At 42.1% G+C, this 27373-nt stretch overlaps 1 protein-coding gene across 2 annotated transcripts in view; it reads left to right on the forward strand.

Annotated features, from left to right (window-relative positions):
• FRMD3 (FERM domain containing 3) overlaps positions 1-27373 on the forward strand; it is a 302093-nt gene that overhangs the window by 43143 nt on the left and 231577 nt on the right. The gene's annotated exons all lie outside the window — the stretch shown is intronic.

Below are 27373 nucleotides of genomic sequence, written 5' to 3' on the forward strand. Positions count from 1 at the left end.
TCTAAATTATAGACATTCTGTTGTGGTTTCATTGACCATTTATCTTCCTTGGTAATCCCATGTCTTAGGGCACCTTTTCAAGCAGGGGAGCATTTCCTTCACTGTTGATCAATTTCCACTTGGGTTTTGGTGGCATCCGTGACTAAATTTGCCTTTAGAGATGGTTGAGGCAATGAGGCTGTGCAAAATTAACGTTTGCTCAGGACTGATGCAGAGCGGGTTTTTCGTGGGGCTCCAAACAACATGCTTTTATTCTGTTCTTCCTTCTCAAGCATTGCTCCGTTTCTTCAGCAGCTGAGCTGAAGGGGAGCACATCGCTGAGATGTTTGTGTATCCTAAACGCCAATTATTTAGTTGTATGTAAATTAGGTAACTGTAATAGACTTGTAGGAATGCCTCAATGGTTAAGGGTGCTTCTTTAATTTTTTTTAAAGTGTACGTCTTTTAAAAGGCAGCAAAAGCAGTATGTATTTTAGTCTAAGCAGTCTCATGACTAGTGATGCTGATAGAAAAAGATTTTATACTTAATAGATTGGGACATATATATATGTATTTATTTGAGTATAAATAAGACCATATATAAGTTTTATTTATTTGAGAAAGAGCACAAGCATGAGTTAGGGGAGAAACAGAGGGAAGGGGAGAGGGAGAAGGGCAAGCAGACTCCCCGCTGAGCATGGAGCTGGGCATGGGGCTTGATCCTGGACCCTGAGATCGTGACCTGATCATTACATGAGCTGAAGTCAGATGCTTAACAGCTGAGCCACCTAGGTACCCCTGAGGTCTATTTCTAATTGGCAGCAACCAACAATGGGTGAAAATTCATTGGGTATTGTTCTTGATTGGAACTTGAATGCAAATTTGTTCTGAGCTAGCCTTACCTCACTGCAATGGACAGTTAACTCATGACAAGCTCCTTGTAAAGACATTTTGGTGAAATTTTTTTTATCACTTTGGGAATGCCATATCCTTTCCCTTCAAACTTCAGCCCTATTTGTGTCCCAAAACCTTTGTGGTGTGTAGTTGGTCCTGAGAAGTCTCTTCGTACTCCCCTGGGGCAATTAATTGTTTTCTTCTCTATTTTCTTCTTTCTATAACTATAGAAAATAGTTTCTATTTTCTTTGCCGTTCCTTTCACAAAGTAATCTTTGGTGAAATATCTCTCCCCGACTGGACCGATTGAGGGCTCTCCCAGTACATCTGCATTCCTTAGTCTGCAGACTAGGGCTGCCAGCTGGATCGTGCTCAGTAAATATTTGTTGCATTAAATGTGTTTGTTGAGAGCCTAGCCACTACTGTGGTGTTTGAAGTTCAACTCCAGCAGCAGCCCAGAGATCTGTTTTTATATCCCACTGATGCCTTCAGAAGTCTTTCAGCAGATTGCTGAGATGAGGAAAAGTGGTTTTTATTAAAATTAAATTCCTTACAAGTAGAGAGAAATATACCACATATGGTCTTTAGCTTTCTCTTATTCTACTGAGATAGGTTTTGGGGGTGAGGACTTGGAGGGAGGCAGTGAAGTCTTGGTTTTTAGGCAGAAGAGAAAATGCAGAAGTGCTTTTAACAGAACTCACTGGATTCATTTTGAAAGGTGGCTGTTCAGTGACCTTGCCTATGATCCATTGCTAATGGTATTTTCCCCACAGGATTGTGACCACTGGTGTAAATTTTGCTTCCTGGTGATGATAACTTGGGTGACACCATTAATATTCCCTTCCTCACTCTGCTGAAAATGAGCAGCATGTCAGATGAGGTGAATGGCAGGCTTAGATGGGAAATCATGCTACTTGCCATGCAAACTGTGTTGCGAGGATCCCTGCTAACCAAATGCTTAGACAAAACATGCTCACAGTGGCTCTTGGGAAAATATTCATAATCAGTTTATGGCATCCTGTCGGTTCAAGGTACCATTGTTAATGTGAGAGTTTACTTCAATGTTTCATGTTTTAAAACTCAGGCATAGAGCTGAATATTCAGTGATTGTTATCAAAGGACTAAGTGGAGGTGTGTGTGTATGTGTGTAAATTGTAACTTTGACTAATGTGCCTTTAAGCAAAGGCACAGAGTAATTCCCCATGATGTTTCAGGTTTTAATAAATGGCTTAGATGTAGATTCATAGGCCGGTGGAACAAGGTGGGCCCACCTGGAAGAGTGCGAAAGCTGAGGAGATGGGCTGAGGAAGTATCGGCCTCTGGAGGGGCAGGCATCCTGGAGTGCCATCCTTTGGGAAAGGACATTTCTCTGCTGCCTGCTGGCTGTGGAATGTACTTCCCAAGGGACCGTGGAGACCCTGATGGCCATCTTAGGCTTTTGTAAAGAGTACAGCCAGGAATATGCTTGGTGATGGTCAGCCTAGGTGAGCTCTCAGAATCCTGACCTGGGCAAGGTAGGTTTTTCTAGCTCGGTTGGTCTCAGATTTCAGAATTGTGCCTTTGTGTTTGTGGAAGTAGGCATAAGATGTTATTCACTGTTGGTCAATATGATATATGCTCATTGCAAGGAGGTGATAATTCTTTGCTATAGGATTATACATTAGTATATTAACATGTTTGATGCAGTATATGTTACACTGTATATAATATTATATATATAATGCATTACATATTATACAATGTATACCGTAACATATTAGAACCTGATAAAAGTTTTTTTCTTCACTTAAAACATTTTTTTTTTTTTAAAGATTTTATTTATTTATTTGAGAGCGAGACAGTGAGAGAGAGCATGAGCGAGGAGAAGGTCAGAGGGAGAAGCAGACTCCCCATGGAGCTGGGAGCCCGATGTGGGACTTGATCCCGGGACCCCAGGATCATGACCTGAGCCGAAGGCAGTCGTCCAACCAACTGAGCCACCCAGGCGTCCCCACTTAAAACATTTTTGAAGGTGTTCTAGAATCATTGGCCTCTAAGAGAATTTTGAACTCTCTTGGTTAAATTCATCTGATTTTAATAGAGAAGCAGTTTCTCTCTCCGTATGTGTGTGCACGTGTGTGCTTGCATGTACATGTGTGTGTATCATATGGTACACTAATGCCCAAATGGGAGCTGGAACACAAGTCTTCTGACATATTCTTTGTATTACTACACACCAGCTTGTTCTTTCTTCGCCCTTTTCGGCTTGAGTCCTATCTGGGTGGTGGGACTCCCAGGTGGTGGGAAAGCCAACCCAGTGATTCAAGACAGCATGTCCCATAACTTCCCTGAAATGGGGGATCGGGATAGGATGCTCTCCATCCCTAGGGGTTCGACAGGAAAGCCAGCTCTAGATGTGAGACGTGACATCTCTCTTGCTCTGAATTTAATGACATGAAGGACCTAAATACTTCTAAATTATTTTTCTCGGATTTAATGAAATTGCTTAATGTAATTAAGTGCTCTGCAGCAGTAAAGAATGAGGCACTGTTTGCAGAGCTCCCATCTCCCAGAGATCAAAAGGGAACTGGAAAATTAGTCATGGGCTTGTTAAATTATTTATGAATTACCTTGCAGTCTAATGAGACGGATGTTAGTGTTGAAGGCAAACCAGCTGATTTTCCACATCAGATTACTGAAGGTCATTTTAACATCAGAAATGTGAACTGTAAGTACATGTAATTCTACACTCCAGGGAGCAAACAGCGTAAGTCAGGTTTGTTGTCTATGTACGATCTTCCCCAGGCCCTGAGCATAGAATTCTGATTTAGGTTCCTCTTTCTGCTGTCTCCGTGAGGATTTATTAGTGAACTCCCAGACAGAGCCAGTCATCGATATTCATTTCTCTGGCTGAGGCCCTAGGGACAGAATTACAGCAGTCCTTCAGCATACATGGAAGCCAAATCATTGACATATATTTATTTAGTTAGTATCCACAACAGTGGACTCTATTTTGCTTTAAAAAATAATGATCAGACTCTCTGTGTCCCTAGCCTTCTATGGTACAAGAGAGTGTTTTTTGTTTTTTTGTTTGTTTTGTTTTGTTTTTAAAGATTTTATTTATTTATTTGACAGAGTGAGAGATCACAAGTAGGCAGAGAGGCAGTCAGAGAGAGGAGGAAGCAGGCTCCCTGCCAAGCAGAGAGCCAGTTGTGGGGCTCGATCCCAGGCCCTGAGATCACGACCTGAGCTGAAGGCAGAGGCTTAACCCACTGAGCCACCCAGGCACCCCAAAGAGAGTGTTTTTCATAGTTCCTTTTTTTTACTAGTTTCTTTGATTTTACTAGGATGTGGAAAAATATTTCTCAAACCTGAATGATTTCCCTTTTCGTAGATTAGAGACGTTTGCTTGTCTAAGAATTGACATTTTCTACTCCTTCAAAAATTGGCAACACGTTGTAGACACCCTTGTCCACACACACACACACACACACACGACTGCCTAGTCCTTTGCCACATTTCCCCACGACTGGGGGAATTTTATGACTCGCAGAAATTTCAACATATATGTGTATTCTGGATTGGCGAGAACTGTCATTTAGAAACGCGCTCACATGGGTGCCTCAGACTTCCATAACATCTCTTCCCACAGCTTGGGTGGAAACAGACAAGGATTGCTTGATCTAAGTAAAATCGTTCAGAAAGTTTGTAGGGATTGCGGAGGAAAGTTTTATACTGATTATGATTATGATGAAGGCCTTTAAACATATTCTGTTCAGGAATAGGCACTTCTTCTTAAACCCTGAAAATTAGAATCCACGATAGTTCAGCAAGTGAACTTGCTGAAGGATTCAGCAAGTGGTGTAGGTAGCTCCCAGGCCCACTGGCAGGGCTGAGCTTCCAGGAACGACTCCAAAGCACACAGCAGAACCAGACAGCTGATGGTGTTGCTGCTCCTGCCATACTCAGGCTGTGTGCCCCTGTGACAGCTCCTGCTCCAGAAGAGTTCCTGCCTTGCTACCCTGTAAACGCTTACGGACATGGCTCCCATGGCACAGGCTGGGTGGCCATGCTTGGATTCTCTGACTCAAATTGGTCTGCTGGAGGCATTTGTGCTCCTTTCTGCCTGTGTGTCTGCATGTGCCCTTCCACCTAACCACAGGACCTTTGTGCTTTCCCTCCTGATCCATCACCATCACCCTTCATTTGAGCCATAGCCCAAGATGGCTTACTTCTTTCAGGAGTCCATCTTCAACAGCTTCTGGCTTCAGGAACTTTCCTATGTCATAATGTCCTACAAAACTTTCCTTTTAAAATTAACAATTGTATATATTTAACTTGTACATCATGCTTTCATAGACCTATGCATTATGAAATGATTACTATAGTCAAGCTAATTAACGTATCCATCACCTCACACAGTTACCATTTTTTTTTTTTTTGCTGTGAGAACTCTGAAGAGTTACTCTTCTAGCAACTTCTAGTGTACAACACCATATTATTAACTATAGACACTGCACTGTGCATTAGATCTCTAGAACTTACTATTCCTCCAATAACTGAAACTTTGTACCCCCAGCCCTTGCCCTGGCTAACCATCATTCTACTCTCTGTTTCTATGAATTTGACTTTTTGAGATTTCATATATAAGTGAGATCATGCAGTATTTTTCCTGTGTTTGGCTTATTTTACTTAGCATCATGTCCTTCAGATTCATTTTTATTGTCAAAAATTACACATTTTCTCCTTTTTAAGATGTGGAATCATATTCCACTGTTTGTGTATGTGTATGTATGTGTATGTGGGGTGTGTGTGTGTGTGTATTTGTACCACAATTTATCCATTCATTAGTTAACGGACACTTAGGCTGCTTTTATATCTTGGCTGTTGTGAATAATGCTGCGATGAACATGGAAAAGCATGTGTCTTGGAAATACTCATTTCATTTCCTTCAGAGATACACCCAGAATTGGGATTTCTGGATTCTATGGTAGTTCTATTTTTAATTTTAATTTTTAAATTATTTTTAAAGATTTTATTTATTTGAGAGAGAGAGAGAAGGAGCACAAGCAGGTGGAGGGACAGAGGGAGACAGAGAAGCAGGCTCCCTGCGGGGCTTGATCCCAGGACTATGGGATCTTAACCTGAGCTGCAGACAGATGCTTAACTGACTGAGACACACCCAGGCACCCCAATTTTCATTTTTTTAAAAGACTTACTTATTTGACAGAGAGAACATGCACACGCAAATGGAAGGAGGAGCAAAGGAAGAGGGAGAAGGAGAGAAATCCTCAAGCAGACTCCCTACTGAGCATGAAGCCCACTGCAGGGCTTGATCCCGGGACCCTGAGATCATGACCTGTGCTGAGTCAGACAGTTATCTGACTGAGCCCCACAGGCGTCCCTATTTTTAATTTTTTGAGGCACCCCCATACTATTTTCAGCAATGGCTCTACTGACAGTGCATGGAACATGGAGTCTGATTTCTCTCAAACACTGGCCCTGTTTAAGAGCTTAATAGATGGTGTTAACCTCCTTTCAGACAGAGTGTAGTACCTATTGATGTCTTTAAAAGAGAAAACTCTTTGTCCGTTACTATTTTGTGAGTGGGGTGCCTGGGTGGCTCAGTTGGTTAAGCTACCGCCTTTAGCTCAGGTCATGATCCTGGAGTCCCAGGATAGAGTCCCGCATCAGGCTCCCAGCTCTGTGGGGAGTCTGCTTCTCCCTCTGCCCTTCTCCCCTTTTATGCTCTCTCTCATTCTCTCTTAAATAAATAAATAAAATCTTAAAAAAAACCCAAATATTTTGTGAGTCATACAGAACTTTTTACACAGAGTAAAAAGCTTTCTGTTGAAATCATAGCATAGAGAATCTAGCAAATAAATATCCTTTTAAGTTTTCAAACAGATGAGGTGCTACCTTCAAAAATGTACCTGGTGGAACTCGGTGTAGTGAATACTTTCCTCTTGTGCAAGCCTGGTCTGCAATGGCTGAGGCCCAGCAGCCGTCCTGGAGACGGCGACAAGCCACAAAAGATATCCTGGCCAAGTACCAGTGATGTGCCATCTTCACTTTTTTTTTTTTTTTTTTTTAAGATTTATTTGACAGACAGAAATCTCAACTAGGTGGAGAGGCAGGCAGAGAGAAAGAGGAGGAAGCAGGCTCCCCGCTGAGCAGAGAGCCCGATGCGGGGCTCGATCCCAGGACCCTGGGACCATGACCTGAGCCGAAGGCAGAGGCTTTAACCCACTGAGCCACCCAGGCACCCCCCGCATACCCCGTCTTCACTTTTGTTAGCTTTGCTTTCTAGTCTCATTTGTTAGGTTTCTCTCCTTTACTGTCCTCATCAACTTATTTTATAAAGAAGCCAAAAAAGCAAAAAACACAATAACATTTCCCAAATAAATATTAGGAGTCATAAGGGGGAATAATGACTATTAGTATTATTTTTTAAGGTTTTATTTATTTACTTGAGAGAGAGAGCGAGAAAACACAGAAGCACAAGTGGGTGGAGTGACAGAGGCAGAGGGAGAAGCAGACTCCTTGCTGATCAGGGAGCCCGATGCAGGGCTCTATCCTGGGACCCTGGGATTATGACATGGGCCAAAGGCAGATGCTTAACCACTGAGCCACCCAGGTGCTCCTTGATTTTTCCTTTAATGGTGTTATTGTAGCATTTACTTTGTCTGTGGACAGATGGCCTTCTAAACAATGATAAATTTAAAAAATCTGGAAGCAGACTTTTTCTTAAGAAAAGAGCTGTCATTTTTTTATCATACCCCTAGAAAAGCCATTTTCCCCTCTTTGGTTTTTTGTTTTCCTTAAAATACCTCTAATACCTAGAATTGGATTAATCATAACCCCTAGTTCACGACACACTCATATGATTGGAACCTGCAGAGAATCCCTCTTCTTTGTTAATCTGTTTATAAGAATGTAATAAGCATCCATAAGCCTGGAACCTTAACAGTTAGGGACTTCTAACTATATGCGCCCTCCTTACGTCCATCTCCCTACTTCCCTCTACCGAGGGTACCACCATCCTGACTTCTGAGCTCATCATTCCTTTCTGTTTCTTTTTATCGAGATTCCTTGAATTTAGTTATTCTTTCTTATATGTTTTCCTATAAAGTTTAAAAAACATTTTAGTTGTTTCTCGGATTATAAAATGGTGATATTCTGCTCTGTCATCTCTTAGAACTTACCTTTTTTCCCTTAAGGTTATGTTGTTATGGTTCAGTCATATTGTTGGTTGTTGTTTGGATTAATTTGTTTTGACTGCTGAAAAACGTTAAATTGTCTGAATAGACCACAATTTATTCATCTTCTGTGCTGTTAATAGACACTGTGATCATTCCTAGGTTTTGCCTTCCGTTGTACTTCAACAATAATCTCTTGAAGTAGATGTGCGAGTGTGGCATTGACAGAGTGAAAATGTACCATGTTAGCAAATAATATACAGCCATTTCCCCAGAAGTTGCAAGTTTCGATGCTCGCTAGCAGTGTGTAAAAGATCTGGTGGCTCCACATCTCTCCAACACTTAGTATTATCAGGATTTAAAACTCTGCCAGTTGAATCATTGAAAATGGTATTTCACTGTGGTCTTGATTTGCATTTCCCTAAGCACTACTGATTTTGATTAGTTTTTTTTTCTTTTCTTTTCTTTTTCTTTTTTTACTGGCATTCACAAACATTCAGTTTATAGCAACATTTAAATCTTTGAATTATCTGGAGTTAATTTTTTAGGTGGTATATGGTAGAGATCCAGTTTCATACTTTTTCTTATGGGGAACTAGTTTTTTGAGCTCTGTATAGTGAAAAAAATCACTCTTGTCTTTATTGACAGGACAAGCCATTTCTATCAGATATTCAAATTTCCTATGTATAAATGTCTGTTTCTGGGTTCTTCATTTTATTTCATGGCTCACTTTGTTCATTTCTGTGCTAATACGCATTATTTTCATTACTGCGGCTCATGATAAGTTTTGATACCTCGGGGCACCTCAGTGTCTCAGTTGTTAAGTGTCTGCCTTCGGCTCAGGTCATGATCCTGGAGTTCTGGGATCGAGTCCCACATGGGGCTCCCTGCTCAGTGGGGAGTCTGCTTCTCCCTCTTCCTCTGTTGCTCTCTCTGCTCATTTTCTCTCTCTTAAATAACTAAATAAAATCTTATAAATGTAAGTTTTGATACTGATAGGGTAAGTATCTTCTCTCTGTTTTTCTTTATCATTTGTGTTCTGCCTAATCTTCGCCCTTTACTCTTCCATATAAATTTTGGAGTCATCTTATTAAGTTTCATGAAAAACCCTGTTGGAATTTTGATAAGAATTGCACTGAATCATTAAATCATTTTGGGAGAAGATTGGCATATTTATAATGGTAAGTTAATATCTCTGAATAAAGCTTTATGAATTTCCCTACAGAGATCATACCATGTTGCATTAGCTTTATTCCTGGAGACTTGCTATTCTCTTGTGCTACTGTAAATGATGGTTTGGTTTTTTTTACTTTTTCTCGTTGTTCCTGTCAAATAGAAATGCAACTGGTATTTGTATATTACTTTTATATCCAGCAACTGTGCTAAAAGCTTTTCTATTATTTTTAATATATTATCTGCAGATCCTTTTCAGTGTCCTGGGCAGACGATAATATCATTTGCAAAAAAATGACAATTTTATTTCCTCATTTCCGAGTCCAGTAGCTGTTGTTGCTGTTGTATAATTTTGGTGGCTAAGACCTCCAAGACATCGTTGACTAGGAGTGATTATGGTGAGAGAAATAAAATTAGAAGAGAGAGAGGACAGGAAACAGAAAACAAATGTTTGTTAAGAGTTACATGCTTTTTTCTCTGAAATCACTGGGTATCTTAGGAAAATGACTTCTAAGAGCTCTTCCAACTTGGAAATTTTGTTATTCTCTTTCCCTGTCAAGGAGAGCTATAGGAGCAAGTACTTATAAGTTTGTTCCTTCTTTCACTCATTCAATTATCATTCAGTGATGAGGCCATGTTCTACGATATAATGTAAGGGACCTTGGGGAGTTCAGAGGAGGATGTACCTTCCTCTGCTTGAAGGCACCTGGGTAGGCTTCACACAGACCGTGAAGTTTGAGCCAAGTCTTGAAGGATAATTTACCAAACCGGTGAGGCAGGATGGCAATGGGGGAATGTTTCAAGCCTTTCAAATATATGTAACAGGTGAATGGGTCTGAGGCTTAGCTTCTTTAAGGTGGATGCTTATATATTTTTTTGGGTCTAGGTCTCTTTTTTTTATTGTGGTAACATATATATGTTATAAAATTTACCATTGAAGCCACTTTTATTTGGTAAAATAAACACAACATAAATTGCAAATTTAACATTTTTAAAGTGTACAATTCGTGACATTAAGTGCATTCGTAATGTTGTGTGACCATCACTGCTGTCTATCTATCCAGAACTTTCTCATCATCCCAAACTGAAATGCTGTACCTATTAAACAATAAATCCCTATGTACCCTTCCCTTTAGCCCTTATTAATCTCTGTTTTACTTTTTGTCTCTATGAATTTGACTATTTTAGGTACCTAGTATAAGTGGAATAATATAATATTTTTCCCTTTGTGTCTGGCTTATTTCATGTAGCAATAATGCCTTCAGAGTTCATTCATGTGGTAGCAGGTATCAGAATTTCTTTCCATTTTAAGGTTGAGTAATATTCCATTATATAAATATATCACATTTGTTTTATTCATTCATTTATCAATGTTTATTCATTCATTTATCAATGGACATTTGGGTTATTTCTACCTTTTGATTATTGTGAATACTGTTATAAATGTGGGTATACGAATAATTGCTTGAGTCCCTGCTTATAGTTCTTTTGGATATATACCTGGACGTGGAATTGCTGGGTCATATGGTAATTCTGTGCTTAATTTCTGGTGGAACCGCAATGCTCTTTTCCATAGCATTCCCGCCAGCAATGCACAAGGATTCCAATCTCTCCACATCCTCTCCAACCTTAGTTTTCTTTTCTTTTTTCCCCTATAATAACCATCCTAATGGGTGTAAAGTGTATATCATTGTGGTTTTGATTTGCATTTTCCAAATGATGAATTTTATGTGCTTCAGGACTCTTTTGAAGTTCTTATGAAAATTATGGCCTTTTCTGCACAGAAAAGTGCACATGTGTTCACCATACACATTTTGCTACCAACAAAGGAGAAGCCATTGCAGACCCCCTGATGCCCATAAAGGGAAGCTTCAGGCCCAGGTTTAGAACCCTTAGTAGAGGAGGTGCACCTGGGTGGCTTAGTCAGTTAAGCATCTGACTCTTGATTTCAGCTCAGGTCATGGTCTCAGGATTGTGAGAGCAAGCTCTGTGTTGGGTTTTACACTCAGTGGGGAGTTGACTTGAGGATTCTCTCTCTCCCTCTCCTTCTGTCCCTCCCCACTCTCTCTTTCTCTAAAATAAATAAATCTTTTTTAAAAAAGAAAAAAAAAAGAACCCTATTGGAGGAGGTTTAATATTATAGTTAGTAGCTCTCTCTAAGCCATTGCTTAGAATGGACTGCATGGTTTTGACTTGTTAAGACTTGGGAGAATTTGACAGTTATAAATTGAAATAAGAGCTCTGGACAAAGGAGCTGACATTCTTCAGGATGTAGTTTTTGGGGTGAGAGAAGAATAAGAAGGAAAGCCAGTTCTGAGAAAATGAGTAAGGCTCTGGTCCAGATGAGGAAGATTTGTCTAAACATTAGAGCAGGGCAAACATTTGGAATTTTGGGATGAACCCATGGGGGAGGTAAGAGTCTGATGGCTTTTCTCATACTGGGAGCTCAAGTCACAGTGGGAAAGGACGAGTAATATGTGAATTCTTTTAAGGGAAGATCCAAACAAAGTCCAAGCCTTGGAATGTCTAAAATGAATGGTAATAGTGTGGACAATTGGAGTCCAGGTGGGTAGCATCAAGGAAGCCTGAAAGCAGAGATGGGAATGGTAAAGAGATGGAAGCTACGAGGCCAAGAAGCTAATAACTGAGTCATGGATGCTATCTGGAAGTACTGTGGCATAGCAGAATGCTTTTTGCTCTATAGGTTCAATCAAATGTGTTGGTGTGTGAGACTGAACTTTTCTTCATCAGTATTAGAACCTTGACATGGGAAGGTCTTGGTAATTGACTGGGAGAAGTTCAGTCATTGAAGAGCTTGGCAACAAAGCCTTCATGTTTCTTGGAAGTGGATCAGAATACAGTAGGGTTCAGAGGGAGACCAGCAGCCAGCTGGCTCAGAGTTGAGCTGATCATCTGCTTCCTTGGGGCTCAGCATAACCCATAACTAGAGAGAGGCTTGGTACAGTCTGGGGCACACCTGGTTCAGAGGCTCCAATTGTAGGAGTTGGAATTATCTGGGGCAGTGGTTCTCAACCTTGGCTGCACATCAGAACCATCTGAGAAGGTTTATAAATCCTTGTGGCCCAGCCAACCTCCAGACTCATTAAATCAGAATCTCTGGGAAGGGGAGGTGGGATCCAGGCATCAGTATTTAATATTTTCTTTCTTTCTTTCCTTTCTTTCCTCTTTCTCTTCCCTCCTTCCCTCCTCCGTTTCCCTTCTCCTTCCTCCTTTCCTTCCTTCCTCCCTTCCTTCCTTCCTTTCTTCCTTTTTAGGTTTATTTATTTGAGAGAGGGAGGCAGAGAGAGAGATAGAAAAATTATGCATGGTGGGGGGTAAAGAAGCAGAGGGAGAGGGATAAAGAATCACAGGCAGACTCCATGCTGAACACAGAGCCTGATGCAGGGCTTGATCTCATAACCTTGAGATTGAGGTCTGAGCCAAAACCAAGTCCAGTACTTAACCAACTGTGCCACCCATGTGCCCCCAGGCATCAGTATTTTCTAAAAGTCTCCATTGTTGCTAAAGTGCAGCCAAAATGGGACCCTCTGATTTGAAGGCAAGCAATTAGGTAATCATTACACTTCATAGTTTTCTTTGAAAACTACTGGTTCCCCAATAATTTTGGTTGAAAACAGGCTACTGAATCAAAATTACTTCCCTCCTCTTCCTCCACTCATTCAAGGGGAGGTTTTCTTGGTCTTGTTATCAAAAGTGTCCACACTGAGCCAGTACTTTTCAAACTTTTATGTGCATACAAATTACTGGGGGTTGTAGATCTGGGGTGAGTCTTAGAATTTGCATTTCTAACAAGCACTCAGGTGATGGTGGTGCTGCTGGACCACACTTTCAGAAGCAGGATTTTAGGCTTATGGCCACTGATCTGATTTTACCCATCACATTTATTGAAAGGTACTGTCTGCAAGACACTTTACTAGTTAGGTACTGGGGATGTGGTGGTGAACAAGAAAGAGGCAATCCCTGCCCTCAAGGATCATAAAATCTAGGAGTAGAGGAAATACACCAACTATTTCACAAGAATTACTTAAATACAGTTGTGATCAGGACCCCAAAGGAAAAGTACAGGGTGCTATGAAATCATGTGATAGGGAGACTTGATCTAGTTAGTAGAACATAATTGTGACTCATGAGGTAAAGTAAGCCCCAAGAGACCCGTGTTGTGTTCTGATGCTCTTTCTGGCTGTGGGAAATCACTGACTTCTTCCTGAAGCTTCCCAGAGCACTGGCTATATTTAGTATACTGATGCTTTCTTCCTGACGCTGTACATTTTTCCCATGGTGGTTTCAGCCAACCCTTTGACTTTTGTTCACTTAATCTGCACTTCTGCCTCTCTCCTAACTTCTGGGTTGAGGTTTCTAACTACTGGTGAACATTTCCAATTAGGAACACGTTAGCTCCTAAAATCCAACATATTCTGGGACAAACTCCTAACTCTCTTCATCAAACCCATTTCCCCACATTTCTGACATGCCACCACTATTTCTTTGGGCGAAACCCAGCATCTTCTTTTAACTGATATGGACTTGACTTTTTTTGGCTTAAGGTTTGCCATAGGATCTGAAAAGGGTATATATATTACATGTGTTCGATTCATAGGTGACCTAAGTGGGATAAATCACAAACTCACTGAATGCTGTTTAAATAAGTGAGACCTGGGGGAGGAGTAAAGGAATTAACATTCACTTAGCCTATGGGATTTGTTATGTATTTTATGTACTTTAATGTATTCCATTCTTCCAGTAGCATTTTAGAAGGTATTGTTGCCTTTCATAGATAGAGAAATTGAGATCTACAGTATGTTCAGGTAATAGATAACAGCAGCATCTGAACCTAGTTCTTTCCAACTTTAAAGACCATTATGTTCTTTTACTAGGCTTCACACTTCATTCACAGAAGGTGTTCTTGACATTGTTATTATTATGAATATATATTTAAAATAAACTCTTTTAAGCATCAGTTCTGAATATTTTCCCTCAAATTTGTAAAATACAAATCAGAATGTCTTATGAAATCAGACTTAGTTACTTGAAAACAATTGTGTCTAGCCTGCGGTATGTATTCAGTAAATATTTGTCCTTTTTCACAGATTCAAATACTCTTTCTTTTGGTTTTCTTCGGATTTTTCTTTTTTCTTTCCATTCACTGCTCTAGACACTTTCTACTGAACTATCATATTCCAGATCCACTAATTCTCTCTTCAGCTAGGTCTATTCTGCTGTAAATCCATCAATAGCATTCTTTTTAAAAAAAAAATTTATTTGTTTTTTAAATTTCTTTTCAGTGTTCCAGAACTCATTGTTTATGCACCACACCCAGTGCCCCATGCAATACGTACCCTCCATGATACCCACCACCAGTCTCACCCAACCCCCCACCCCCTGCTCCTCCAAAACCCTCAGATTATTTCTCAGAGTCCACAGTCTCTCATGGTTCATCTCCCCCTCCAACTTCCCCCAACTCCCTTCTCCTCTCCATCTCCCCATATCCTCTGTGTTATTTGTTATGCTCCACAAATAAAGGAAACCATATGATAATTGACTCTCTCTGCTTGACTTATTTCACTCAGCATTATCTCTTCCAGTCCTGTCCATGTTGATGTAAAAGTTGGGTATTCATCCTTTCTGATGGAGGCATAATACTCCATAGTGTATATGGACCACATCTTCCTTATCCATTCGTCCGTTGAAGGGCATCTTGGTTCTTTCCATAGTTTGGTGACTGTGGCCATTGCTGCTGTGAACATTGGGGTACAGATGGCCCTTCTTTTCACTACTGTCTGTATCTTTGGGGTAAATACCCAGTAATGCAATTGCAGGGGTCATAGGGAAGCTCTATTTTTAATTTCTAAAGGAATCTCCATACTGTTCTCCAAAGTGGCTGCACCAACTTGCATTCCCACCAACAGTGTAAGAGGGTTCCCCTTTCTCCACATCCTCTCCAACACATGTCGTTTCCTGTCTTGCTAATTTTGGCCATTTTAACTGGTGTAAGGTGGTATCTCATTGTGATTTTGATTTGAATCTCCCTGATGGCTAATGATGATGAACATTTTTTTTTAAAGATTTTATTTATTTGACAGACAGAGAGCACAAGTAGGCAGAGAGGCAGGCAGAGAGAGGAGGAAGCAGGCTCCCTGCTGAGCCGAGAGCCCGATGCGGGGCTCGATCCCAGGACCCTGGGATCATGACCTGAGCCGAAGGCAGAGGCTTTAACCCTCTGAGCCACCAAGGCACCCCGATGATGAACATTTTTTCATGTGTCTGTTAGCCATTTGTATGTCTTCATTGGAGAAGTGTCTGTTCATGCCTTCTGCCCATTTTTTGACATGATCATCTGTTTTGTGTGTGTTGAGTTTGAGGAGTTCTTTATAGATCCTAGATATCAATAGCATTCTTACTTTCTTCTGTTACAATATATTTTTCAGTTCTAGAATTTCCATCTGATTCATATGTGTGTGTGTGTGTGTGTGTGTATACAGTTCTTTAGTGAGTGTCTGATCTTGTCATCTATTTTCGTAAATATGCTCATCAGTTTTTTTTTTTTAAAGATTTTATTTATTTATTTTATAGAGAGAGACAGCAAGAGAGGGAATACAAGTGGGGGTAGTGGGAAGGGGGAGTGACTGAGCCACCCAGGTACCCTAACATGCTGATATTTTTATTATATTTTGTACTTAAGGCTTGCAGTTTTGAAGGGTATGATAATATATTTTGAAGTGTTTTCAATGCTACTTCTCTGCATTTGTGTTGGTGTCTCAGTAACACATGTGCATGGGAACACATGTGATACCACAGGCCCTTTTTGGTATCTCCTGTTCTGAAAATGTCACTGAATGCAAAAATATAAGTTCTCCGAAGTCTCAACCTGTAGGAGAGGTGAGCAAATTGAAACCAAGGATTGCTAAGCTTGGCAGGAGTTTATGGATCTGAGATTTTATTGCCTTGCTGTCTTATTTGGTATAGCTACATCTAGCCCTGTTTATTTATTTCCGTTTCCTTCTCTGCCAGTGGTGCACCTAGAACCTGAAGGAGGCCTAGCTGCAATTTCTTGTGTTAATTGTGAAGGAGAAGTCCTGGTCCTTTGGAGATTGGAGGTTGGCGTGAATGCTTTCCTTCAGAGGGGTGAATTTTACCATTTCTCCCTCCTCCTATTATTGTTATTTTTAGTGGGATTACAAAGAAAGCAGATGATAGGCCTTCTGTCCCTAAGAAAGTTGGAATTTAGTTCTGTGGAACCAAGTCAAAGATATAGGAAAAATTAAATATCAATAGAAAGAATTAAATAGTCATAGAAGGTAATAAAAGATGAAGTACTTAATGGAGAGTACAGACTCTCCTATAGAAATTTGATTAGGGGAAGGACTGGACTAGAGACATGTAGAAAGATTTCCAGACTTGAGGATTGGGGGTTCTTGAGGATTTAGAGTTAACATGTTTGCCAGGAAGACTAGAGGCACAGAGCCTTGGGATTGAGAGGAGCAAGGCAGGCTTACAGTCTCAGAAAGTGTCATATAAGATTACTGGGAAGACCTGGGCAGAGAGGCTGAATTACCATTGTGGAGAGCCTCAAATGTCAGTTGCTGGGTTGGGTTTGGACATCCCATAAGCAAAGGGGGGGCATCAGAGTTCTCTGAATGGGGGAGTACGGTGATGACTGTTTTAGGGAGGTTGAACTAACAGCATGCAGAATGAGTTGGGAGGGGAAATATTGTGGGCATGGAGGGTGGGCGGTTTCTCTATGATCCTACTGAGTGTGGTGAGGGTTGGTGACATGAACAGGAAAATGAAATGGCAGATTGGAGAATGCTTTTGAAAGAACACTGGTGACTGATTGACTAGGAGTAGAGACTGTTGACATTTATGCAAATGTAAATTATGTGCAGTTGAAGTAGTATAACATAAAAATATTAACAAAGGTGATTTTATGGGAAATTTTTTCAAATAACCCTAAATGTTAGGGTTCCTTCTCACCTGTGTCAAATAGTCCACTCTAATGGTACAGGTTTCTATACCTTACAGAGTGGATCCATTCATACAGAAAGTGATTTTTTTTTCCAGTAAGGAATGTCTGATTTTTCTGTTGATATTGCATTATAAATTTAGTGATATGTCCTCCTGAAAACAAAGAAACAAAACAAAACAGGCCCCTAATGGATGTTGTGTTGAGCCTCTAGTGAGGAGGAGCTGGGATGGGCCTGGCCTCCCATGGATGGACAGTAATGTCTCATGTGAGCTGGAGTGGTGTTCCTCTGGCTGGCGCTCTCCTTTTTTGGTAGCATTACCATCATTCGTGACTCCAGAATGTCTCTTCCCTCATGATGGTGTCTGGGTAAGTGCCACAGCAAACACCACACCCCACAGGGTAGTTGGCTGAGCCGCTCTCATATGTGTCCCTGACCTTTGCTCTGGATGAACATTGCTTGAGCTGTGGGCCATGAAGTGCTCTCCTGGGTATGTCAGTGTGTGTCAGAAAACGAGTTTCTTCCATAATTAAGTTTGAGAAATGCTGCATATTTTCTTCACTACCCTGAGTATTCTATGGAGATCCCAGTGCAAGTTAGCATATATAATGGCCCTGAGAAGTTGAGCAAGAGAAGAAAATGGTTTAACGATGTTGAGCCCATTATCTCCTCTACTCTTTGACCATGGAACACCATTTTTACATGACACTTACTAACATGCAGGTGTAGAAATCCAGGGTGGGAAAGCTATTTCTTCCTGGTGGCACCCCTGATGGCAGCCTAGCCCCATCAGTGAATGAGCAAGTGAAGGTCTATGAGGCCTCCACTGTGTGCTGTCACTTGGCAAGGACTTTACATGTATTCTCCCACTCAAACCTCACAACAGACCTCTGGCGCTGGTCTAAAGAGACCAAGGCTCCATGAGTAAGGACACTTGTCTAAAGCTCCACAGTAGGAAGTGGCAGGGCCAGAACTGGAGTCCAGACCAACCCAAGCCAAGCGAGGACCTCTTTGCTAGCTGTCCAGTGAGATTTTACGGTCTGTCAATAAAACAGCAGCTGTCCCATCACAGAGTTTTCGTGCTTTACCACTTAGAGAAATACAAATACCTCTGCTGGTAAAATACACATCCTGGGTAGTTTCAGAAGTGATTGATTTCATTTTCTGTGGTCAGAGAAGAAAAAGGTGAGTCTCTAATGTTCTTTTTCAACCCTTCCCCATGGGAGAGGACCCCGAGGACAAGCGCCCACTGACATTTCCCTTCTTTGGCACTAAGCCACGAGGACCCTTTGTGGACCTTGCTCCTTCCACACTTCCCTCACTTCCTTCAGTTTCCCAGAGCTGGTGCCCCGCCCACCCACCCTCACCCATCCACGGCCATGTGTTGCTGCCCTCCCGTTGGGAATACTAGTTCCAAATGGCCACAGAAGAGTGCAGACACCTCCTGAGCCTCACCATGTAAGGCCCAAACATGGACATGTAGAAATGGCACAGGGATATGCAGATAATGGCCTCTGTTTCCAGCTTCTTGACAGGTTGCAGGATTCTCTGATGGGCCTAGGAACTCTGAGTTGCTCAGAATGTTTCCGTTTCTTTTTCCCTGCTTCTTTCCAGGACATGTCCCCATTTGGCCAGGAGAGCAGAAGGCCAGCGCTGGGTCTGTTCTGAGTGGACCTTATCGAGGGAGTGCTTTTTCATCCTTTCTTCTTAGGTTCGTCTTACCTGTTAAATAGTTAGGAGGATGGTAATTTTATCCCTAAAGTTGGAGCTTTATAGGGTGACATCAGATGTAGGCAGTTCTCCTCCAGCACGTAAGCAGGCCCATTAAAGTTGCTCTCAACTACTGTTTGCCTCTATGTTCTCTTAGTAACAATTCATTAGTTTTAAAGACTTAGAAACTAAACAGATGGGGAAGAATGTTCCAGCTTGTTTAAGACTCTTTCAGTTACTTTTATGGAAAGTGAGGGAAAAAGAGAATCACCCTAAAATGCAATTCACAGGTTATCCTCAAGCCTTCTTGGGGCCACCCAGCCCACAACTTTTCATTCCTTGCTCATCTGCACAATTCAAGGCACTATGCATGATCTTTAACACCAAGAATCATCATATCAAATCCTAGATTAGTCTGCGTGTTCCATCCATGAATCCAGACCCTCCTGAGATGTCAAAACAGCATCTTCCTCTGGCTGAGGCATATGCTGGTGTCCCGCAGACTTGGAGAGCTGGGTTGTTGCTGGCGTCTCTGATATGAAGTGCAGTAGCACAGGTTCCAGAACCTTTTCTGGGCATTTCTAGATGTGCTCTGGTGGAAGGTGAATGGCAAATGGAGCTTTGAGGCTGCTGGAATTGGGGGCTGTGGGTAGTCGAACCTCTCCTTCATTTAAAAAAAAAATCTTTTAAACTTGCTGCATCATTTTTTCCTGAAAATTGAAAGTGTTTATGAGATCATAGCTCCTCTCAGCCAGCCTTAATGGTTTCAAAACCCTGGACCAGCTGCACTTTCAAAAGTCCAGCTGCCCAGTCCTAACCCTGGAGGTCTCTGTCCTAGGAATGTCTGCTTTTACAAAGCTCCAGGGGATTCCAGTGTGTATCAGAGTTTGAGAACTGGCGGACCCTCGATGACTCATTCTGGCCTTTCTAACTCATTAGTGCTCATCCAGCTTCCCTCCCCACCCTGATCTTAGTTTTCTGAGACATCCCATGGCTAAGGAGTTACCAGTCATATGAGTTTTAATTATGTATGAGCGTGGAGCCTTTACCTGACAACCATTGGTTTCGAATTTCCATCTTGGCTTTGAATTCACTCATCTCTCTGTTCTCCAATTTAATCATCTTCTTCTTCTTCTTCTTCTTCTTCTTCTTCTTCTTCTTCTTCTTCTTCTTCTTCTTTTTTTGGAAAAAAGGATACGTTTGCTCTTACTTGATTCCATGCTTTCAGTGAGGTGGCTTATGCACTTTTTTCTTTGTCAATGACTTTGAGAATGTGCGGTTATTTGATTTTTGGTTTCTCTTCCACCAGTGATAGCCTCATGAATAAGATATGACTCCTTTCTCTCACCAGCCACTTCCCTGCCTCCCTTTACTCTAGTTTGCCTTTACTATTTTGTCCTGTGAAAATTCACATTCTCCATGACATGTATGAAATCCTTAAGACTCTTGATCCGAAGATACACTGTTTAGAGATTTTCCAAGAAGCATGCTGACTTTCTTAGTACTGGCTTTACTGGGGGGCATTTTTCTTTTTCTTTAGAGAGACAGAGTGAGAGCAGGGGGTCGGGAAGGGACAAAGGGAGAGGGAGAGAGAGAATCTCAAGCAGGTTCCATGTTCAGTGTGGAGTGTGGAGCCTGACTCGAGGCTGGATCTCACAACCCTGAGATTGTGACCCGAGCCAAAATCAAGAGTTGGACACTGAATCAATTGAAACACTCAGGCCCCCCACCAGGGGCATGTTTTGACAGAGTCTCTACTGGATTCACTTTGCCACAGTTGAGCCCCTTGAGGGTCCTGGATGGTGGTTAACCCTTGGCAGTAAACTTCTGTCTACCAGCCCTACCCAGCTCTCTTTGGGTAAACCAGAGTCTCAATTTTTGTCTGCCTGTCTCTGACTTAGGTGGCTCTTATTGTCTTGGTGTTGGATTGACTCCAACCAGAGCGATTCCTCATCCTTCCTCTCATCCGTATCTTGTCATGTTTTAGTTTGACCTTCTTTGGATGCTCTGCTATGTAGTTGGACATGGTAGAATGGATCAGAGCGACCTGCCTGGATTAGCTTTGGTGGTGGCTTACTCTCAGCCCTGGGCATTTCTGTGCTGATGCCTTTTATCAAGCTGGAGGGCTTGGACACAGACTTAATTGGCCAGCATGCTGTTCGGGCTTTGGGGTGCCGCTAGAAGTCAACGTCATGGCAGCTACTGGGCTGCTTGGCTGTATCATGGGCTTGGCCCTGAAGAGGAGTTTCCCTGTCCTTCTCGGCTTACCTCCCAGGTCCCTGTTGTTCCAGATCTGGAGCAAAGGTCAGCAGACTGCTGATTCTGGGGAGCCCAGGCTGTGTTTTTCCTTTTTCCTTCCTGTTAATTACCCAAAGATTTCCACAGCCAAGTTTACTAATCCTGCTGTGGGGGAGGGCAGGAGCTATTGACCAAGTCTCACATTTCCTAAAGAATGAAGAGCAGTAGGGGTTTGTGGGGTGGGTCATAGCTCTGGGAACTAAATCCAGCCAGACTTGACTTGTCCAGGCCCTGAGTCTGAGTCATTCCTCATGGCTAATAAAGAGAAGAAATGAATCTTTTCAGAACGTGAAGTTTGGACCAACAGTATTGACCTCCCTTGACAACCCTGTGGGCATGTGCTTCCAAAATTCTTTGGTTCTGAACTCTGCACACCCCAAAGTCCTGGATTGGTTGCTTCTCGCTATATAGTAAGCATTCATTTACTGTAATTTGAGAAAACAGTTTCAGGTGGTTGTTACTGTGTTGGATGATATTCTTGGGAAAGACGCATAACAGAAATGACTTAAGGCATATCCTGTTTTCTTATAGAAGTAAAGTCTGCAAAGGAGTTGTCTTGGGTCTGTCTTTAAGTTTCTTCTAGAAATGATTCAGATGATTCCAAAACTTACATTACAGTTTCTTACTGATATGATCGCAAACTTACATTGAATCTAACGGCCTTAGTGCTATACAATGTCATTTTCAGCTGGTTTCTAACAGGAGGTCTTACTGATGGTGGGCTCAGAAGTAGGTGTTTTGTTTTTGTTTTTGTTTTTCTGGCTGATGTCTTTGTTCCCACTGAATTTTTAAGATTTTTTTTTTTTTCCCCTAATGGTGGCTGGAACTGAGTCTTAAGTGTGACCCACAGCCATCTGATGCTGTCTGCCGGAGGAAAGGTGAGACTTGCTTCTTAATATCCAACAGGTCCCTGCATGATTAAAAACTTCTTGTGTTTGTTCATCCTTCAGAAACCACCAAACTGGTACTGTGACAGAAATCAGGAAATAGGATTTTGGTGGCAGTGAAATCTCTGAGTAAACAATGCAGTAGTCAAATTCGAGGAAACATTGAGTGGAGCCCTCGGGGTCCCAGAGACTATAGACGAGTTGGTGGGACTCTGGAGTGCTGGGCGATCACCGGCCAACAAATCCAGCGGGTCTTGGCATGACAAAAGGAACTTTGCTTGGACGGCTTTCAAAAGGACATGTCCATCTGTTAAAATGTAATCTGTTCAGGTGTGCTTTTATTTAACATTGACTACTGTGCATTATTTTTCTGAAGCAAATTAGAAGGACTGTGAAATTCAGGAAGATCTTTTAGAGACCTTCCAATGGGTATCTTGGAGGAGTCTTCTCATTCTGCTTAGTGGTCTTTTGAGAAACCAGGCCAGAACTCCTGTGTTATATTCTTTTTCTCTCAGAGTAAAACATCTCCAAATTCCTATGGTAAGAATAGTTCTGAAGGAGGTTTGTTTCCTGACCAAGCACAGACAACAGGGACTCAATTGTGGGGCTTCCCGCTGGGGTCAAGATGGAGATAGAATTCTAAAAATTAGCCAAGTGACATCTTTTGGTTTGGGTGACACCTGCCATTAAATCCATGACTTGTGAAAGAAGTCTCTTGTTTCATCAAAGCTTTATTTCCTGATATCTTCACAATAAATAGTTTGGTAGCTTCCCAAAGGATTAACAAATTTGAGATGCTTAAGAACCTGCTGGATATTAAAATACAGGTCTTAGAGTTTCTTTATCAGATTGAAGTCTGGGAACGAGTTACCCACAGCAGGGAGAGAAAAAGGTAGACAGAGCCTTGTCTATCAGCAGTTGGAAAGTGCTTTTTCTGGATTTTCAGCATCTTTTTTGGTTTTGGGTGGCTCACATTCTTCCATATTCAACATTTTCACAAACACTCACCATTTCTGCCTTATTTACTGAACAATTGGGCATTTTGTAGTTAATTGCCCATATATGCCTGGTACACATGCACAGCTGTGTGTGTAGAGAGACGTTAGAATTATTTGCAATTGCTCCTGGGGAATCACACTTGGCAATTCAACGTGACACAGTTCTGTTTTGAAATGACACACCTCTGGATGCTGTTTCGAACACTCAATATTTGCCCATACCAACTGGTATGAGTTTCCTCTGCAATCTTTCTATCAACTGGGATACCTGAAAAGGTTGTCTCTCAGAGTGGCCTGGTGGAATTTAGCCTCTGTTTAGGTAAATGCTCAGCACACAGTGTGGAAACCTGCTATTTCCCCTGGTGACCATACTGAGATTCCTTTCTCAGAAATGCTTAGCGAGCAAACATGATAGCAGAGTCCTCGTACTTTGAGCTCCACAGGATTGCAGAACCCAGCTTTGCAGCCTTTCTGCATGAAGCAGGAATTTACAAGAATTTTTCTACCCTGTTAGTGGGTTGACTTTATGTCTTCCTAAAATTCAGATGTTGATGTCCTACCTCGTACCTTAAAATGACTAACTTTTACAGAGGTAAGTAAGGTAAAATAGGTTAGGTTACCTTAATCCAATATGGCTGGTGTCCTTAAAAAAAAAAATGGAGATTAAGACATAGACACATACAGAAGAAAGACGTTGGGAAGATATAGGAAGATGGTGACCATCTACAAGCCAAGGAGAGAGGCCTCAGAAGAAACCAACCCTGCCAACACCCTGATCTTGGGCTTCCAGCCTTCAGAACTGAGGCAACAAATGTGGTTTAAGCCACCAGTCTATGGGATTTTATTATGTCAGCCTTGGCAACCTAATACACACCTTGATAGGTGAATTTTGTTGCTGGAAGAAGAGCGTATTGTCTTTTGGAGGTGTATGGCTCAAACTAAAATGCAAATTTGCAAAGGAATAAAATGCAGAAAAATCAAACCCATCTCTACTGGTTGTGCTGATTTGATAGACAGCAGCTCTGCTCCCTGCAGAGGTCGGATAGTAATTACAGAGAAGGCCACTAATGGCCAGGTTCACTAACAGGGTCTTGATAGCCCTGCTTGTCTCTCTCTCTCTCTCTCTTTTTTTTAGCTCCTAAGACTGGATGCTTGCAGTCCTCTTGTTACAGGATATTGAGGAAACTGATTACTGCCTGAGTCATAGTGGTTGGTGGCTGTGAATGAGAGGAGGGACTTCCAAGTGGTAACCATTTCTTATAGAAAATCCCAGCATGGTCTGAATACATGGGCCTTTTCAGGCATTTTATGATTTATCTCAAGAGCCTGAGAGTTTTTTTGTTGGTTGGTTTACAGCCCATGATTAAGACTTTTTTGAATTAAAAAAAAAAAGTGAGTTGAACACTGCTTCAGTTGGTTCAGGGGGAAATAGGCAATAGTTTCTAGTACTTTCTTTCCCAACTTCTGCTGACTTTAAACCTGAAAGATATGATTTCAACTTAGCCAAGGTAGCCAGTGGCCAAAGGGCAGCTTTGTGGACGGGTCCCATTGTTGGGTCCTCTATTGTCTTCATGTCATCTTTACTTTTTTGACATATGTGCAGATTTACCCATCCCAAGGTGTTCAGGCACACAGAGGGTCATAAAATTACAGAACGCTGGAAAAATGAAAAGCAAAAGAAAATCAAGCAAAAAATCCTGGAGGAAGATTTGTGTGGCATCTACACTAAGGGAGGGAGAGAGAGCTGTACTACTGAAAGGAAAGTGTATAAAAATGAAGAACGAAGAATGAAATGCCAGTTGAGCTTAACAGCGTCCCTAGGATCTGCTGGTCCTATTCTAAAGAATCTTGTTAATCTTCAATCAATTTTAATGTCCCAAGTGGAGAGGGCTTTTCAAAGGGAGTGAAAGCCCATGACACAGGAGCAGGGCGTCCATCAGAAAGAGCTGTCCGTAGTTTAACTGCCTCTCTGACACAGGTCTACTCTTTGTGAGTTCTGGTCAGAACCCTGTGTTTGGGAAGCTTGCGCCTACTTTCTGAGAGCTTTCTCTCCCCAGAAAATGCTGGCCAGTCCTGCCTGTGAAAGAGCGAGAGGATTTCATCTCAGAGTGGACAGGCATGACAGTGACCTGTGAGATCGTCTACCTTCCACCATCTCATGTGACAGGGCAAGAGCCCGAACCCAGCTGGTTCCCCTTGAGTGACATCCCTGGCCCCTGAAACAGCAGACCTGCTGGAGGATTCGGGCTTAGTTCTGGAGGCAGCTGTCTGGTCTGATGAAAATCTGGAAAGTGATGGCCGGAGGACATGAGGGCCTCCAATCCGAATGGCTGTTCCTTGCCAGCCCTGGTCCAGGAGCTATTGAATAATTCATGGTTATTGCTGTCAATAGTTAATAATAGGAATGCTCCAATCTGAAGTTCAATCTGGCCACTCCTGGCAAGAGTCACAATGGGAGAAAAGGTGATGACCTTGGTTGCAGGGAGTAAGGATGGGCTGCGTACTGGGTGTGTGCAGGCCAGGTGGGGCACTTGGGCAGGTGTGCTGAGGGTCAGAGAAAATGCTCAGGAATCCTGAGACAGGAGGGCTGCAGCAGAGCTGGAGATGTGGGGAGGGGAGGCTGAAGTTCTCATGGGGCCTCGTGCCCCTGTCGGATGGTATGTCTTCCCCTTGCCTTACCTGGCGGAGAGCAAAAATTCAGATGGACATCTGGGCCATCCGGGGGCAAGGGCCTGATTTCTCTCTGAGGTGGGTGGCAGGTGGGCGGTCCATCAGCTGTGAGTTCGCTTGTAAATGTTACACTGATACTGAGGGGGTCTTTCCTGGGGGAAGGGGCAGAGCATTTTCTTTCTAGGCTGGAATGAGTTTCCTTGGCAAAAGCAAAATGACAAGTTGTTTATTTATTCGGACAGGGAGAAGTCACCCAATTGTTTATTATTACCAATATTAAATATTTCAGTGTTTAAGGTCGACATCATGAGCAGAATAGAAAAGTACTTTAAGCGAGGTGCTCGCTGACCAGCCTTCGAGTCCCTTTTCTGGTCTCCTTCTTGCTTTCATTTCCTTTGCTATCAGAGAATCCCTAGGACAGGTTGGGGCCATTTTTATACTCTTTTCACATAACCTACCACATAGATAATATTTATGTGAACCTGCCAACTGCCACCTAGATAGGCCAGGATAGTTCATTGAGATATTAATTAGTAAACTTGAGGTCACCCTCTCTCTGTGGGGTCACTTACTCTCCTCTCTGATCGAATTAGGGAAGAAGTAGAAAATACCAGAAGACTAGCTCTTCCTTTCTTCTATAAAAGGTGAGGCTCTGGAAAGAGAAATCTCTTCATGTTCCTGATGGATAGAGATGAGGGGGATGAACCTTTGAGATCTATCAGGGAGTGAGAGGAAGGAGATGCCTAAAACTTGGGAAGTGGTTCTAGGGACTAAGGTTCTACAGGGGTGGAGTATCACAGAGGAGATGGTACCATGTGATCGCGTTGATGATGGACCTGGGACATGGACTCCCAGTGTTGCTTAACAGTGTTGAAGCCATTGGACCTGAGATGCTGGATGGGACAGTGGGCATCTTAGCCATAACCACTGAGGGCCAGCATCCTGACTGACAAAAATATAGGGGCCTCCTTGATGCTTAGATGCTTCAGAGACCCCAGGACTTTGGCATAGCCCTCGCCAGAGTAGAGGACATGGATATGTACCAGTAACATCTGAGGTTGAAATTTCTTCCATCTCAGGGTTATGGGGAACCAGAGCCAGATGTATATGGCAAAAATAGAGAAATATATTTTTTTCATACCTGAGCTCATCTGCTAAGTAGTCATGAATAGGCTATGGTTCACCTACTGTAACTTCCTTATTCCACAAATGAAGACAGTGAAACTCAGAGCTATGTAACTTTCTGAAGTCTTTCAGCTTTTCTGGGCTGGACAGAATGATCTCTCCAATAAAGGGATTTCCCTAATAGCATTCCTAAGAGAATTATTTGAGAAATTAATGAAATATTTGGGAATACAATCTTGCCATTTTATTCATTCATTCATTCATTTATTTATTTTAAAAAGATTATTTATTTATTTATTTGACAGAGAGAGATCACAAGTAGGCAGAGAGAGAGAGAGAGAGAGAGAGAGAGAAGCAGGCTCCCTGCTGAGCAGAGAGCCAAATGCGGGATTCGATCCCAGGACCCTGAGATCATGACCTGAACCGAAGGCAGTGGCTTAACCCACTGAGCCACCCAGGTGCCCCTAATCTTGCCATTT

The sequence above is a fragment of the Lontra canadensis genome, unplaced genomic scaffold, assembly GCF_010015895.1.
Source record: "Lontra canadensis isolate GAN:19392208 unplaced genomic scaffold, GSC_riverotter_1.0 scaffold113, whole genome shotgun sequence".
Taxonomy (NCBI): domain Eukaryota; kingdom Metazoa; phylum Chordata; class Mammalia; order Carnivora; family Mustelidae; genus Lontra; species Lontra canadensis.